This window comes from Thamnophis sirtalis, unplaced genomic scaffold, assembly GCF_051295495.1.
Source record: "Thamnophis sirtalis isolate CommonGarterSnake01/CBP01778 unplaced genomic scaffold, rThaSir2_p1.2 scaffold_6, whole genome shotgun sequence".
In the NCBI taxonomy this organism is placed as follows: domain Eukaryota; kingdom Metazoa; phylum Chordata; class Lepidosauria; order Squamata; family Natricidae; genus Thamnophis; species Thamnophis sirtalis.
This window is the reverse complement of record NW_028261386.1, coordinates 446,250-452,249: the sequence shown is the minus strand read 5'-3', so window position 1 is coordinate 452,249 and position 6,000 is coordinate 446,250. Positions and strand designations below refer to the sequence as shown.

General features: G+C 46.4%; 1 non-coding gene across 1 annotated transcript; it reads left to right on the top strand.

Annotated features, from left to right (window-relative positions):
- The first annotated feature begins 2,217 nt into the window (after window positions 1-2,217).
- On the top strand, window positions 2,218-2,435 carry LOC148044834 (small nucleolar RNA U3). Its single transcript, XR_015697207.1, has one exon. It is a non-coding gene; the product is annotated as a small nucleolar RNA U3 (small nucleolar RNA).
- Window positions 2,436-6,000: the final 3,565 nt, after the last annotated feature.

Here is a 6,000-nt window from a genome sequence, read left to right as displayed (position 1 = left end):
AGGACCAGGGGGAGACATGATAGCAGTGTTCCAATATCTCAGGGGTTGCCCCAAAGAAGAGGGAGTCAAACTATTCTCCAAGGCACCTGAGGGCAGAACAAGGAGCAATGGGTGGAAACTAATGAAGGAGAGAAGCAACTTAGAACTGAGGAGGAATTTCCTGACAGTTAGAACAATGAATCAGTGGAACAGAAGTTGCCTCCAGAAGTTGTGAATGCCCCAACACTGGGAGTCTTTAAGAAGATGCTGGATAGCCATTTGTCTGGAACGGTATAGGGTTTCCTGCCTAGGCAGGGGGTTGGACTAGAAGACCTCCAAGGTCCCTTCCAACTCTGCTATTCTATTCTATCCTACTCTATTCTATTCTATATACATACACACACACGTTTATATACATACACACACACACACATACACATATACATCAGTGGCGGCTTTCTACCGGTTCGGACTGGTTCGGCAGAACTGGTAGTGGTTTGGCGGCCTAGGAGGTCACTGGAACCAGCAGCCACCCATGCCTGCCACGCCCACAAACCGGTTCTCCGTCGGCAGCGCCATCTTGTTTTTCGCTTCTGCGCATGCGCAGAACAATTTTTATTGCACCGCACATGCAAACCAATAGTAGTGACTGCCAGAACCCGCTCCTGATACATATACTACTCTGGCCTGCATTAACCAGAAAAACAGAAGCGGCAACGTTTGGGTCCTAAAGAGGGAGTGGCCTTCGAGACTCCTTTTCTACCCCAAAGCCCTTGCCGAGCCGAGGTGGCGCAGTGGTTAGGGTGCAGTACTGCAGGCCACTTCAGCTGACTGCTATCTGCAGTTCAGCGGTTCTAATCTCACCGGCTCAAGGTTGACTCAGCCTTCCATCCTTCCGAGGTGAGTGAAATGAGGACCCGGACTGTGGGGGCGATATGCGGACTCTGTAAACCGCTTAGAGAGGGCTGAAAGCCCTAGGAAGCGGTATATAAGTCTAACTGCTATTGCTATTGCTTTGTTGGTTTGCAAGAGTGGCAGCTCGTCCCGCCTTGATTGATAAGTCTGGGAACTCTTGATTGGATTTGGGGGAGGGATTTCCTGTGTGCTCAGGACCCAGCTTCTTAGCGTGGTTCTGTTGACCTCTTTCCTTTGTTCGCTTCAAAACTTGGCTCTCTTCCTATCTCCATTGTTATCTGTCTCCTTAAAGCAGGGGTCTCCAACCTCGGCAACTTTAAGCCTGGAGGACTTCAACTCCCAGAATTCCACAGCCAGCTTTGCTGATAGGCAGCTTGTTGAAGTCTTCCGGGCTCACTAGTTGCCAAGGTTGGAGACCCCTGTGCTAAAGGGGTCTCTGCCTCTTTATCCACCCTTCCAATCAGCTTTAGACACGGCAGCTTCAATCTACTATTCTCACAAGGTTCCACCACAAATGCCCGAACGACAAAAGCGCGCCTGACTAAACCGCGGTGACAAAACCGCGCCGACAAAACCGCGCGATGAATGAGCGACGAATGAGCCCGGAAGCGCGCCGACAGAAGCGCGCTAACCCTAAACCTAAACCTAACCCTAACCCTAAACCTAACCCTAAACCTAACCCTAAATCTTACCTTAAATTAAATCGCGCTTCTGTCGGCGCGCTGTTGTCGACGCGGTTTTGACATCGCGGTTTTAGCACCGCGGTTTTGTCAGCGCGCTTATGACGTTCGCGCTTCTGTCGGGTCACGTTCTCACAAAACCCTTTTTGGGGTGACAGTTGTGCGACTGTCTTTTAAAAATCCTCTGAATTTTGATCACGAGACCCTGGAAGGGGGGGGGGAAATGCTGCAATGGTTGTAAGTTTGAGAGATGGTCGTAAGTCACTTTTTTCCAGTGTGCTTTGAACGGTCGCTAAATGAACTGTTGCAAGTCGTGGGCCACCTCTGTATTTCCGTTGGGCGAAGTCTCCATTAATCAGATCCACTTACGGCATTAAGCTACGCCGCATGTTTGCAAAGCAGTTGCCCTGTTCCCTGATGCAAATTGATGACCAGGGGAATTATGGGTATTGCGCGGATTGCTAAACATATACGCTCCAGAACAGTATTTTTCTACATAAATTCTCTGGGATTTCCGAAATGTATTACTGGCTGTGGAGGAAACAGAGGCCGCAAAGCAGAATTTGTGGTTAAGGGAGGCGGTCGCTGTGACCTGAAGAGCCGTCGCTGAGGGTGAGGCCGTGGAAGCGACGGAGGGTTTGTTAAGACTATACTTTCAGGGATCATTTCTATAGTATCCAACTAGAGAAATGCACTCGAAAGTGATCAGCTGAGCAAGCCACGAGGAGGAGGCGTAGTGTTCTCTCCTGAGCGCGAAGCCAGCAGGCGGTGCTACTTTCATGTGGCTGCTGCCTGCTATTGATGACCGTTCCGCCTCTTCCTTGCGGAGAGGCTGGAGGGAGAGAACGCAGTCTGAGTGGTTTGTTCGCTTCCCCACCCCTTTTTTAACTGAGTGAAATGAAAGAAAAATGTTGTTCTGCAGTATAGCATTCCTGTGCTTGGTTATTTCAAGCCTTTTTTAAAAAAAATCATTGTGAAATAGATACAGATAGTCCTCGACTTACAACAGACTTACAACAGGTTTACTTAGTGACAACGGCAACTGAAAAAATGTGACTTATGTGAACAGAGCCCAGGTGGCACAGTGGTTAGAGTGCAGTACTGCAGGCCACTTCAGCTGACTGTTATCTGCAGTTCAGCGGTTCTAATCTCACCGGCTCAAGGTTGACTCAGCCTTCCATCCTTCCGAGGTGGGTGAAATGAGGACCCAGACTGTGGGGGCAATATGCTGACTCTGTAAACCGCTTAGAGAGGGCTGAAAGCCCTATGAAGCGGTAGATAAGTCTAACTGCTATTGCTATTGGTATTATGACTGTTTCCCCACACTTAAGACCATTGCAGCATTCCCCATCATCACGTGATCAAAATTCAGATGCTTGGCAACTGGTTCATACTTACCACTGTTGGTTGCGGTGTCCTGCTTGGCAACTGGTTCATACTTACCACTGTTGGTTGCGGTGTCCGGAGGATCATGCATTCCGCTTTTACGACCTTCTGACCAGCAAAGGCAATACAGGAACCAGATTCCACTTAACTACTGAGTTACTAACTTATCAACTGCCGTGAATCACTTAACGGCCATGGCAAGAAAGGTTGTAAAATGGGGCAAAACTTGCTTAACAAATGTTTCACTTGACAACAGGTAGTCCTAGACTTAGAGTAGTTTGTTTAATGGCCAAAGTTTTAACGCCCCCCCCCCCAAAAGCGACTTACAACCGTTTTCCATACGTACGACCGTTGCAGAATCTCACATGGTCATGTGATCAAAATTCAGATGCTTGACAACTGACTCAAATTTATGATGATTACCGTGTTCCTATCTTGCAATCTTCTGAAAAGCAAAGTCAAGAGGGAAGCTTGATTCATTTAACGGCCATATTAAAAACAACAACTGCAGTGACTCAACAACTGTGGTTAAAAAAGGTCGTAAAATGGGACAAACCTCACTTAACATATGTCTGACCTAATACCACACCACACCAACCTGTTGCACCATGGAAGGATTTCATTTTAGCGGTTGTGTTCATACCACCATATTCATAAACACTTGTTTTTATTTACTACTAGCCGATAACCCGGTGTTGCCTGGGAATTTATTTATAGCTAAATTTTGATCATGTGACCACAGGGGGGGGCTGCAACGGTCTTAAGTGTGAAAAATGGTCACAGCTCACTTTTTCCAGTGCTGTTGTGGTTTCAAATGGTCACTAAACAATGGCTGGAAGTCAAGGACTACTTGTAGTATTTGTTAGCTGGAGAAAATGATAGAAGATTCTTGATTTTTTTCGCTGCCAGAAACCTGCACAGACCCATGCATTAAATTCAGCGGGATTCCAATTTTCAACCATGGCAACTTTTAAGATGTGTGGACCTGTTCTGCCCTTGAGCATTGTAGCCGTGCTCGGGACATGCAGTTAACTCCACTCTTAGGAATCTTATTCAGATCAAGTTTATTATCAGGCATTCTTAATAGCAAAACGTACAGTTGAGTGTTAAGATACTTCTGACTTTCCATAATCTGTCCCATCACGTGAGGGGAAAAAAGATGATGGTTTCACTCCCATGTTGAGCGGAGATACAAAACACTACTATTCCGGTTCACAAAGGCATTCAAACTCACCGGTGATAAACTTTGCACGTGGGCAAAATGCCCCAGTGGCCAATCGTAAACAGAGCTGTGATCACATCTCATGGAACCACATTTCCCATAAGGCAGTCTCTGCCTACATTTCCCATGAGGTAGTGTTGAAAGAAATGTCCTTCTGGGTTCAGCTCCAAGTGGGGAAAAAGACACTGGAGACATGGAGGCTGCTTGGAAAGAGGCTTTATTGTTGGACAGGATCACATGGCTTGAGTCCTGAACAGAAAAGGTGATCACATGCTTCAATGTTGGTGGAGAAGAAGAAGAGAAGGGCTGAGGGAGGGGCTTGCTAGGCTTTTTATACCCTGTTTAGTCCCACCTCTCTGTTCCCTGTTCCTGTGTAAGAAATGTATTCTGACTGGTTGTCAGACTCCCATTGTGCCATGCAGGGGGCTACTCTCTAGGCTGTGATGAGTTCTCAGATGCCTTGTGGTCAGTTGAGTAATATCCCTTCCCCCTACAGCTGGAGAAGTCTTTATTATGTAAAGTGGGCTAGCCTGGCCATCTTAATGGCCCATTAGCTGGGGATGGGCAGAAAGCTATAGGCAACTATTCTGTCTTTCAAAACATGTTTCTTTTCACATCCAGAGAAATATTCTGCCTTTTCAATATTTCCTAGGATATTTCGTTTTTCTGGGAGAGGGCTGGATGATAACTTCCCACAGAACAATGGATGGAAACTGACCAAGGACAGATTCAACCTGGAAATCAGGAGGAATTTCCTGACAGTGAGAAGAACAGTCAACCCATGGAACAGAAGTTGCCTTCGGAAGTTGTGGTACCTCCATCACTGGAAGCTTTGAAGAAGAGACTGGACTGCCATCTGTCAGAAATGGTGGTGGGGGGGGGTTGAACTAGATGACCTACAAGGTCCCTTCCTTCTGTTATTTCAATTTGAAGAAGCCACGATTAGCCATATCCAAAGTTACGTTAAGCTACACACCATGACTATAATCCATGACGTTAAATGAAGATCAAACCCAATGGGAGTTTTAAGGAATTTGGGAATTTAAGAGTGTAGTATATTTGCAAAGGGACTCGGTGGCTCAGTGGCTGAGATGCTGAGCTTGTTGATCAGAAGGTCGGCAGTTGAGCAGTTCGAATCCCTAGTGCCGCGTAACGGAGTGAGCTCCCGTGACTTGTCCCAGCTTCTGCCAACCTATTAGTTCGAAAGTACGTAAAAATGCAAGTAGAAAAATAGGAGCTACCTTTGGTGGGAAGGGAACAGCATTCTGTGCACCTTTGGCATTTAGTCATGCTGGCCACATGACCACGGAGACGTCTTCGGACAGCTCTGGCTCTTCGGCTTTGAAACGGAGATGAGCACCGCCCCCTAGAGTCAGGAACGACTAGCACATATGTGCGAGGGGAACCTTTACCTATATTTGCAAAAACAGTTGGATTTGCAATCATAGGATACACATTGATTTACTTATTAAATGTACATGCAATCCATCTCACTACCCAAGCAATTAAAATAACAAGAGTTGGAAGGGACCTTGGAGGTCTTCTAGTCCAACCCCCTGCCTAGGCAGGAAACCCTATACGGTTTCAGACAAATGGTTGCCCAACATCTTCAAAACATCCAGTGTTGGAGCATTCCCAACTTCTGGAGGCAAGTCGTTCCACTGATTAATTGTTCTAACTGTTTGGAATTCTTGCAGTATAAAAGCAAATGATAAATAAATAAAAAATTAACACAACTTTGATCAAAATTGTACCATGTTCTCCCTCTTTCCAGTGGTTGGAAGGCTTTGCAACCCTGGGTCACAAGTTAAGAAGCAT